This window comes from Rattus norvegicus, chromosome 3 (genome assembly GCF_036323735.1).
Source record: "Rattus norvegicus strain BN/NHsdMcwi chromosome 3, GRCr8, whole genome shotgun sequence".
Taxonomy (NCBI): domain Eukaryota; kingdom Metazoa; phylum Chordata; class Mammalia; order Rodentia; family Muridae; genus Rattus; species Rattus norvegicus.
This window is the reverse complement of record NC_086021.1, coordinates 94,696,107-94,708,390: the sequence shown is the minus strand read 5'-3', so window position 1 is coordinate 94,708,390 and position 12,284 is coordinate 94,696,107.

Sequence of the window (12,284 nt, the reverse complement as noted above, 5' to 3'; positions counted from 1 at the left end):
AATTCAACTTGAGAACAGGGATGGAGATTCCTCCAGAAATTTGTTATTGTCTAGGAGAGTTTTTGCTATCCTGGGCTTTTTCATATTCCAAAGGAATTTACAAATTGCTCTTTCTAATTTCTGAATAATTGAGTTGGAATTTTGATAGGGATTACATTGAAGCTGTAGACTGCTTTTGGCAAGATGGACATTTTTCAGTATTAATTCTGCCAATCCATGAGCATGGGAAATCCTTCAATCTTCTGAGATCTTCTTCAATTTCTCTCTTCAGAGACCTGAAGAAAGTTTTTTTGGGGTCACTTAAGCATACTATTATGTCATCTGTAAATAGTGATGTTTAGATTTCTTCCATTCTAATTTATATCCCTTTGACCTCCTTTTGTTGTCTGATTGCTCTGCCTAGGACTCTGACTTCTATATTGAATAGGTCAAGTCCCTGATTTTAGTGGGATCACTTCAAGTTTCTCTCTATTTAGTTTGATGTTGGCTACTCATTTGTTGTATGTTGCATTTACTATGTTTCGGTATGAGCCTTGAATTCCTGATCTTTCCAAGACATTTAACATGAATTTGTGTTAATTTTGTCAAATGTTCTTTCAGCATGTAATGAGATGATCGTGTGTTTTTTTTTTTCTTTGAGATTGTTTATATACTGGATTCTGTTGTTAGATTTCCACATGTTGAACCATCTCTGCATCCCTGAGATGAAGTCTATTTGATAATGATGGATGTTCGTGGATTCTGGTTGTGATAATTTTTACTGATTAGTTTGCATCTACATTCCTAAGGGCAATTCGTCTGAAGTGCACTTTCTTTGTTGGGTCTTTATGTGGTTTAGGTATGAGCATAATTATGGCCTCATAGAAGGAATTAGGTAATGTTTCTTCTGTTTCTATTTTGTGAAAGAGTTTGGACTGTATTGATATTAGGTCTTCTATGAAGGTCTGATAAAATTCTCCACTAAACCCATATGGTCCTTGGATCTTATTGGTTGGGAGACTTTTAATAACTGCTTCCATTTCTTCAGGAATTATATGACTATTTGGATGCTATATCTGATCTGATTTAACTTTGTTACCTGTTATCTGTCTAAAAATTACCCATTTCATCCTGATTTCCAGTTTGGTTGAATATAGGCTTTTGTAGAAGGATAGGATGGTTTCTTTGAAATTCCTCAGATTTTGTTTTTATGTCTCTCTTTTGATATCTGATTTTGTTATTTCATATGCTGTCTTTCTGCCCTAGGGTTATTCTTGCTAAGGGTTTTTCTATTGTGCTGATTTTCTCCTAGAGCAGCTCCTGGTTTTGTTGATTCCTTCTATAATTCTTTTGGTGTCCATTTCAGCCCGGAGTTTGATTATTTCCTGCCTTCTACTCTTCTGGGTGTGTTTGCCTCTTTTTGTTCTAGAGATTTAAGCCACACTGTTAGGCTGCTTCTATATGTTTTCTCCAGTTTCTTTTTAGAGACTCTAAGAGATATGAGTTTTCCTTTTAGCAATGCTTTCATTTTGTCCCATAAGTGTGGTTATGTTGTGTCTTCATTTTCATTAAATTCTAAAAACTTTTGAGTTCTTTCTTTACTTCTTCCTTGACCAAGTTATCATTCAGTAGAGCATTGCTTATCTTCCAAGTATATGTGGCTTTCTCTCATCTTTTTTTGTTATTGAAGAATAGTTTTAGTTTGTGGCAATCCGATAGGATGAATGGGATTATTTCAATCTCCTTCCATCATATGCGAGCTGTTTTGTGTCCAATTATACGGTAAGTTTTGGAGAAGGTACCATGAGCTGCTTAGAAGAAAGTAAATTCTATTGTTTTAGAATGAAATATTCTAAAAATATCTTTTGAAACCATTTGATTTGTAACCTCTGTTAGTTTTTCTGTGTCTCTGTTTAATTTCTTTTTCCATGATCTGTCCATTGCTGAGAGTGGGGTGTTGAAGTCTCTCATTATTATTGTGTGCAGTAAAATGTGTGCTTTGACCTTTAGTAAGGTTTCTTTTATGAATGTTGGTGCCCTTACATTTGGAACATAAATATTTAGGATTTTCCTTATGAATATCAACGCAAAAATACTCAATAAAATTCTGGCAAACCGAATCCAAGAGCACATCAAAACAATCATACACCATGATAAAGTAGGCTTCATCCCAGGCATGCAGGGATGGTTTAATATACAGAAAACCATCAACGTGATCCATTACATAAACAAACTGAAAGAACAGAACCACATGATTATTTCATTAGATGCTGAGAAAGCATTTGACAAAATTCAACACCCCTTCATGATAAAAGTCGTGGAAAGAATAGGAATTCAAGGCCCATACCTAAACATAGTAAAAGCCATATACAGCAAACCAGTTGCTAACATTAAACTAAATGGAGAGAAACTTGAAGCAATGCCACTAAAATCAGGGACTAGACAAGGCTGCCCATATAAAGTACCTCAGTGTGACTTTAACCAAGCAAGTAAAAGATCTGTACAATAAAAACTTCAATATTCTGAAGAAAGAAATTGAAGAAGAACTCAGAAGATGGAGAGATCTCCCATGCTCATAGATTGGCAGGATTAATATAGTAAAAATGGCCATTCTACCAAAAGTGATCTACAGATTCAATGCAATCCCCATCAAAATACCAATCCAATTCTTCAAAGAGTTAGACAGAACAATTTGCAAATTCATCTGGAATAACAAAAAACCCAGGATAGCTAAAACTATCCTCGAGAGACACCACCGGACCCTGAAGGAAACAGACCGGATAAACAGTTCTCTGCACCCAAATCCCGTGGGAGGGAGAGCTAAACCTTCAGAGAGGCAGACAAGCCTGGGAAACCAGAAGAGACTGCTCTCTGCACACACATCTCGGACGCCAGAGGAAAAAGCCAAAGACCATCTGGAACCCTGGTACACTGAAGCTCCCGGAAGGGGCGGCACACGTCTTCCTGGTTGCTGCCGCTGCAGAGAGCCCCTGGGCAGCACCCCACGAGCGAACCTGAGCCTCGGGACCACAGGTAAGACCAAATTTTCTGCTGCAAGAAAGCTGCCTGGTGAACTCAAGACACAGGCCCACAGGAACAGCTGAAGACCTGTAGAGAGGAAAAACTACACGCCCGAAAGCAGAACACTCTGTCCCCAGAACTGACTGAAAGAGAGGAAAACAGGTCTACAGCACTCCTGACACACAGGCTTATAGGACAGTCTAGCCACTGTCAGAAATAGCAGAACAAAGTAACACTAGAGATAATCTGATGGCGAGAGGCAAGCGCAGGAACCCAAGCAACAGAAACCAAGACTACATGCCATCATCGGAGCCCAATTCTCCCACCAAAACAAACATGGAATATCCAAACACACCAGAAAAGCAAGATCTAGTTTCAAAATCATATTTGATCATGATGCTGGAGGACTTCAAGAAAGACATGAAAACACTTAGCGAAACACAGGAAAACATTAATAAACAAGTAGAAGCCTACAGAGAGGAATCGCAAAAATCCCTGAAAGAATTCCAGGAAAACACAATCAAACAGTTGAAGGAATTAAAAATGGAAATAGAAGCAATCAAGAAAGAACACATGGAAACAACCCTGGATATAGAAAACCAAAAGAAGAGACAAGGAGCTGTAGATACAAGCTTCACCAACAGAATACAAGAGATGGAAGAGAGAATCTCAGGAGCAGAAGATTCCATAGAAATCATTGACTCAACTGTCAAAGATAATGTAAAGCGGAAAAAGCTTCTGGTCCAAAACATACAGGAAATCCAGGACTCAATGAGAAGATCAAACCTAAGGATAATAGGTATAGAAGAGAGTGAAGACTCCCAGCTCAAAGGACCAGTAAATATCTTCAACAAAATCATAGAAGAAAACTTCCCTAACCTAAAAAAAGAGATACCCATAGACATACAAGAAGCCTACAGAACTCCAAATAGATTGGACCAGAAAAGAAACACCTCCCGTCACATAATTGTCAAAACACCAAACGCACAAAATAAAGAAAGAATATTAAAAGCAGTAAGGGAAAAAGGTCAAGTAACATATAAAGGGAGACCTATCAGAATCACACCAGACTTCTCGCCAGAAACTATGAAGGCCAGAAGATCCTGGACTGATGTTATACAGACCCTAAGAGAACACAAATGCCAGCCCAGGTTACTGTATCCAGCAAAACTCTCAATTAACATTGATGGAGAAACCAAGATATTCCATGACAAAACCAAATTTACACAATATCTTTCTACAAATCCAGCACTACAAAGGGTAATAAATGGTAACGCCCAACATAAGGAGGCAAGCTATACCCTAGAAGAAGCAAGAAACTAATCGTCTTGGCAACAAAACAAAGAGAATGAAAGCACACAAACATAACCTCACATCCAAATATGAATATAACGGGAAGCAATAATCACTATTCCTTAATATCTCTCAATATCAATGGCCTCAACTCCCCAATAAAAAGACATAGATTAACAAACTGAATACGCAACGAGGACCCTGCATTCTGCTGCCTACAGGAAACACACCTCAGAGACAAAGACAGACACTACCTCAGAGTGAAAGGCTGGAAAACAACTTTCCAAGGAAATGGTCAGAAGAAGCAAGCTGGAGTAGCCATTCTAATATCAAATAAAATCAATTTCCAACTAAAAGTCATCAAAAAAGATAAGGAAGGACACTTCATATTCATCAAAGGAAAAATCAACCAAGATGAACTCTCAATCCTAAATATCTATGCCCCAAATACAAGGGCACCTACATACGTAAAAGAAACCTTACTAAAGCTCAAAACACACATTGCACCTCACACAATAATAGTGGGAGATTTCAACACCCCACTCTCATCAATGGACAGATCATGGAAACAGAAATTAAACAGTGATGTCGACAGACTAAGAGAAGTCATGAGCCAAATGGACTTAACGGATATTTATAGAACATTCTATCCTAAAGCAAAAGGATATACCTTCTTCTCAGCTCCTCATGGTACTTTCTCCAAAATTGACCATATAATTGGTCAAAAAACGGGCCTCAACAGGTACAGAAAGATAGAAATAATCCCATGCGTGCTATCGGACCACCACGGCCTAAAACTGGTCTTCAATAACAATAAGGGAAGAATGCCCACATATACATGGAAATTGAATAATGCTCTACTCAATGATAACCTGGTCAAGGAAGAAATAAAGAAAGAAATTAAAAACTTTTTAGAATTTAATGAAAATGAAGATACAACATACTCAAACTTATGGGACACAATGAAAGCTGTGCTAAGAGGAAAACTCATAGCGCTGAGTGCCTGCAGAAAGAAACAGGAAAGAGCATATGTCAGCAGCTTGACAGCACACCTAAAAGCTCTAGAACAAAAAGAAGCAAATACACCCAGGAGGAGTAGAAGGCAGGAAATAATCAAACTCAGAGCTGAAATCAACCAAGTAGAAACAAAAAGGACCATAGAAAGAATCAACAGAACCAAAAGTTGGTTCTTTGAGAAAATCAACAAGATAGATAAACCCTTAGCCAGACTAACGAGAGGACACAGAGAGTGCGTCCAAATTAACAAAATCAGAAATGAAAAGGGAGACATAACTACAGATTCGGAGGAAATTCAAAAAATCATCAGATCTTACTATAAAAACCTATATTCAACAAAACTTGAAAATCTTCAGGAAATGGACAATTTCCTAGACAGATACCAGGTATCGAAGTTAAATCAGGAACAGATAAACCAGTTAAACAACCCCATAACTCCTAAGGAAATAGAAGCAGTCATTAAAGGTCTCCCAACCAAAAAGAGCCCAGGTCCAGATGGGTTTAGTGCAGAATTCTATCAAACCTTCATAGAAGACCTCATACCAATATTATCCAAACTATTCCACAAAATTGAAACAGATGGAGCCCTACCGAATTCCTTCTACGAAGCCACAATTACTCTTATACCTAAACCACACAAAGACACAACAAAGAAAGAGAACTTCAGACCAATTTCCCTTATGAATATCGACGCAAAAATACTCAATAAAATTCTGGCAAACCGAATTCAAGAGCACATCAAAACAATCATCCACCATGATCAAGTAGGCTTCATCCCAGGCATGCAGGGATGGTTTAATATACGGAAAACCATCAACGTGATCCATTATATAAACAAACTGAAAGAACAGAACCACATGATCATTTCATTAGATGCTGAGAAAGCATTTGACAAAATTCAACACCCCTTCATGATAAAAGTCGTGGAAAGAATAGGAATTCAAGGCCCATACCTAAACATAGTAAAAGCCATATACAGCAAACCAGTTGCTAACATTAAACTAAATGGAGAGAAACTTGAAGCAATCCAACTAAAATCAGGGACTAGACAAGGCTGCCCACTCTCTCCCTACTTATTCAATATAGTTCTTGAAGTTCTAGCCAGAGCAATCAGACAACAAAAGGAGATCAAGGGGATACAGATCGGAAAAGAAGAGGTCAAAATATCACTATTTGCAGACGACATGATAGTATATTTAAGTGATCCCAAAAGTTCCACCAGAGAACTACTAAAGCTGATAAACAACTTCAGCAAAGTGGCTGGGTATAAAATTAACTCAAATAAATCAGTTGCCTTCCTCTATACAAAAGAGGAACAAGCCGAGAAAGAAATTAGGGAAACGACACCCTTCATAATAGACCCAAATAATATAAAGTACCTCGGTGTGACTTTAACCAAGCAAGTAAAAGATCTGTACAATAAGAACTTCAAGACACTGAGGAAAGAAATTGAAGAAGACCTCAGAAGATGGAAAGATCTCCCATGCTCATGGATTGGCAGGATTAATATAGTAAAAATGGCCATTTTACCAAAAGTGATCTACAGATTCAATGCAATCCCCATCAAAATACCAATCCAATTCTTCAAAGAGTTAGACAGAACAATTTGCAAATTCATCTGGAATAACAAAAAACCCAGGATAGCTAAAGCTATCCTCAACAATAAAAGGACTTCAGGGGGAATCACTATCCCTGAACTCAAGCAGTATTACAGAGCAATAGTGATAAAAACTGCATGGTATTTGTACAGAGACAGACAGATAGACCAATGGAATAGAATTGAAGACCCAGAAATGAACCCACACACCTATGGTCACTTGATTTTTGACAAAGGAGCCAAAACCATCCAATGGAAAAAAGATAGCATTTTCAGCAAATGGTGCTGGTTCAACTGGAGGGCAACATGTAGAAGAATGCAGATCGATCCATGCTTATCACCCTGTACAAAGCTTAAGTCCAAGTGGATCAAGGACCTCCACATCAAACCAGACACACTCAAACTAATAGAAGAAAAACTAGGGAAGCATCTGGAACACATGGGCACTGGAAAAAATTTCCTGAACAAAACACCAATGGCTTATGCTCTAAGATCAAGAATCGACAAATGGGATCTCATAAAACTGCAAAGCTTCTGTAAGGCAAAGGACACTGTGGTTAGGACAAAACGGCAACCAACAGATTGGGAAAAGATCTTTACCAATCCTACAACAGATAGAGGCCTTATATCCAGAATATACAAAGAACTAAAGAAGTTAGACCGCAGGGAAACAAATAACCCTATTAAAAAATGGGGTTCAGAGCTAAACAAAGAATTCACAGCTGAGGAATGCCGAATGGCTGAGAAACACCTAAAGAAATGTTCAACATCTTTAGCCATAAAGGAAATGCAAATCAAAACAACCCTGAGATTTCACCTCACACCAGTGCGATTGGCTAAGTTCAAAAACTCAGGTGACAGCAGATGCTGGCAAGGATGTGGAGAAAGAGGAACACTCCTCCATTGTTGGTGGGGTTGCAGACTGGTAAAACCATTCTGGAAATCAGTCTGGAGGTTCCTCAGAAAATTGGACATTGAACTGCCTGAGGATCCAGCTATACCTCTCTTGGGCATATACCCAAAAGATGCCTCAACATATAAAAGAGACATGTGCTCCACTATGTTCATCGCAGCCTTATTTATAATAGTCAGAAAATGGAAAGAACCCAGATGCCCTTCAACAGAGGAATGGATACAGAAAATGTGGTACATCTACACAATGGAATATTACTCAGCTATCAAAAACAACGAGTTTATGAAATTCGTAGGCAAATGGTTGGAACTGGAAAATATCATCCTGAGTGAGCTAACCCAATCACAGAAAGACATACATGGTATGCACTCATTGATAAGTGGCTATTAGCCCAAATGCTTGAATTACCCTAGATCCCTAGAACAAACGAAACTCAAGACGGATGATCAAAATGTGAATGCTTCACTCCTTCTTTAAATGAGGAAAAAGAATACCCTTGGCAGGGAAGGGAGAGGCAAAGATTAAAACAGAGACTGAAGGAACACCCATTCAGAGCCTGCCCCACATGTGGCCCATACATATACAGCCACCCAATTAGACAAGATGGATGAAGCAAAGAAGTGCAGACCGACAGGAGCCGGATGTAGATTGCTCCTGAGAGACACAGCCAGAATACAGCAAATACAGAGGCGAATGCCAGCAGCAAACCACTGAACTGAGAATAGGTCCCCTATTTAAGGAATCCGAGAAAGAACTGGAAGAGCTTGAAGGGGCTCGAGACCCCAAAAGTACAACAATGCCAAGCAACCAGAGCTTCCAGAGACTAAGCCACTACCTAAAGACTATGCATGGACTGACCCTGGACTCTGACCCCATAGGTAGCAATGAATATCCTAGTAAGAGCACCAGTGGAAGGGGAAGCCCTGGGTCCTGCTAAGACTGAACCCCAAGTGAACTAGTCTATGGGGGGAGGGCGGCAATGGGGGGAGGGTTGGGAGGGGAACACCCATAAGGAAGGGGAGGGGGAGGGGGATGTTTGCCCGGAAACCGGGAAAGGGAATAACACTCGAAATGTATATAAGAAATACTCAAGTTAATAAAAAAAAAAAAAAAAAACTATCCTCAACAATAAAAGGACTTCAGGGGGAATCACTATCCCTGAACTCAAGCAGTATTACAGAGCAATAGTGATAAAAACTGCATGGTATTGGTACAGATACAGACAGATAGATCAATGGAACAGAATTAAAGACCCTGAAATGAACCCATACACCTATGGGCACTTGATTTTTGACAAAGGAGCCAAAACCATTAAATGGAAAAAAGATAGCATTTTCAGCAAATGGTGCTGGTTCAACTGGAGGTCTGCATGTAGAAAAATGCAGATCGATCTATTCTTATCACCCTGTACAAAGCCTATGTCCAAGTGGATAAAGGACCTCCACATCAAACCGCATACACTCAAACTAATAGAAGAAAAACTGAGGAAGCATCTCAAACACATGGGCACTGGAAAAAAATTCCTGAACAAAACACCAATGGCTTACGCTCTAAGATCAAGAATCGACAAATGGGATCTCATAAAACTGCAAAGATTCTGTAAGGCAAAGGACACTGTGGTTAGGACAAAACGGCAACCAACAGATTGGGAAAAGATCTTTACCAATCCTACAACAGATAGAGGCCTTGTATATCCAAAATATACAAAGAACTCAAGAAGTTAGACCACAGGGAGACAAATAACCCTATTAAAAATGGGGTTCAGAGCTAAACAAATAATTCACAACTGAGGAATTCTGAATGGCTGAGAAACACCTAAAGAAATGTTCAACATCTTTAGTCATAAGGGAAATGCAAATCAAAACAACCCTGAGATTTCACCTCACACCAGTGAGAATGGCTAAGATCAAAAAATCAGGTGACAGCAAATGCTGGCAAGGATTTGGAGAAAGAGGAACACTCCTCCATTGTTGGTGGGATTGCAGACTGGTACAACCATTCTGGAAATTAGTCTGGAGGTTCCTCAGAAGTTTGGATATTGAACTACCTGAGGACCCAGCTGTACTTCTCTTGGGCATATACCCAAAAGATGCCCCAACAAATTAAAAAGACACGTGCTCCACTATGTTCATAGCAGCCTTATTTATAATAGCCAGAAGCTGGAAAGAACCCAGATGCCTTTCAACAGAGGAATGGATACATCTACTTAATGGAATATTACTCAGCTATCAAAAACAATGACTTTATGAAATTATTAGGCAAATGATTGGAACTGGAAAATATCATCCTGAGTGAGGTAACCCAATCACAGAAAAACACACATGGTATGCACTCATTGATAAGTGGCTATTATCCCAAATGCTTGAATTGCCCTAGATGCAAGGAACACATGAAACTCAAGACGGATGATCAAAATGTGAATGCTTCACTCCTTCTTTAAAACGGGAACAAGAATATCCTTGGCAGGGAATAGAGAGGCAAAGATTAAAACAGAGGCAGAAGGAACACCCATTCTGAGCCTGCCCCACATGTGGCCCATACATATACAGCCACCCAATTAGACAAGATAGATGAAGCAAAGAAGTGCAGGCCGACAGGAGCCGGATGTAGATCTCTCCTGAGAGACACAGCCAGAATACTGCAAATACAGAGGCCTGTTGAAGGAATCAGAGAAAGGACTGGAAGAGCTTGAAGGGGCTCGAGACCACATATGAACAACAATGACAAGCAACCAGAGCTTCCAGGGACAAAGCCACTACCCAAAGACTATGCGTGGACCGACCCTGGACTCTGACTTCATAGGCAGCAATGAATAGCCTAGTAAGATCACCAGTGGAAGGGGAAGCCCTTGGTCCTGCTAAGACTGAACCCCAAATGAACGTGATTGTTGGGGCAGGGTGGTAATGGGGGGAGGATGGGGAGGGGAACACCGATAAAGAAGGGGAGGGGTAGAGATTAGGGGTATCTTGGCCCCGAAACCGGGAAAGGGAATAATATTCGAAATGTAAATAAAAATACTCAAGTTAATAAAAAAAAAGAGTTCATATTGGTGGGATTTTTCTTTGACAAATATGCTGTGTCCTTCCCTATCTTTTTGATAAATTTTGGAAGAAAATTAATTTTATTGTATATTAGAATGGCTACTCCTGCTTGTTACTTGGAACAATTTGCTTAGAAAGTTGTTTTCTAGCCTTTAACTCTTAGGTAGTATCTATCTTTACCACTGAGGTGTGCTTCCTGTGTGCAGCAAAATGCTGGATCCTCTTCGCATATCCAGTTGGTAAGGCTAAATCTTTTAATTCTGTAATTGAGCTCATTAATGTTAAGACTTATTAAGTAATAGTGGTTGTTGTTTCCTGTTTTATTGTTGTTAGAGTTGGAATTGCTTGTGTGGCTCTCTTCTTTGGGTTTGTTGTAAGAAGATTAATTTCTCTCTCTCTCTCTTTCTCTCTCTCTCTCTCTCTCTCTCTCTCTCTCTCTCTCTCTTTGGATGTAGTTTCCTTTCTTTTGTTGGAGTTTTCCATCTAATATCCTTTATATGGCTAGTTCTGTCAAAAGATATTAAATAAATTTGGTTTTGTCATAGAATATCTTGGGTTCTCCATCTATGTGAATGGAGACTTTTGCTACATATAATACCCTCGGTTGGCATTTGGGTTCTCTTAGAGTCTGTATGATATCTGACCAGGACCTTTTGGCTTTTATAGTCTCTGGTGAGAAGTCTGGTGTAATTCTCATAGGTCTGCCTTTATATGTTACTTGACCTTTTCTCCCTACTTCTTTTAATATTCTTTCTTTGTTCTGTGCCTTTGGTGTTTTGACTATTATGTGTTGGGAGGAATTTCTTTTCTGGTTCATTCTATTTGGAGTTCTGTATGTTCATGGGCATATCTTTCTTTAGGTTAGCTAAGTTTTCTTCTATAATTTTGTTGAAAATATTTACTGACACTTTAAGTTGGGAATCTTCATTCTCTTCTATACTTATCCTTAGGTTTGTTCATTTCTTTGTATTCTGGATTTTCTGGATGTTTTGGGTTAAGAGCACTTTGTATTTTACATTTTCTTTGACAGTTGTGTCAATGTTTTCTATGGTATCTTTGCCCCTGAGATTCTCTCTTTTATCTATTGCATTCTGTTCGTAATGCTTGCATCTTTGACTCGTGATCTCTTTTCTTAGTTTTTCTATCTCCAGGGTTGTCTTCCTTTGTGATTTCTTTATTATTTCTATTTCCACTTTTAAATCCTGAATGGTTTGGTTCAATTCCTTCACCCTTTTGGTTGTGTTTTCCTGTAAGTCTTTAAGAGATTTTTGTGTTACCACTTTAAGGCTTCTACTTGTTTACCTGTGTTGTCCTGTATTCCTTTAAGAGAGTTATTTATGACCTCCTTAAAGTCCTATATCATCATCATGGGATGTGATTTTAAACCCAACTTTTTTCTTTTCAGGTGTGTTTGATATCCAGT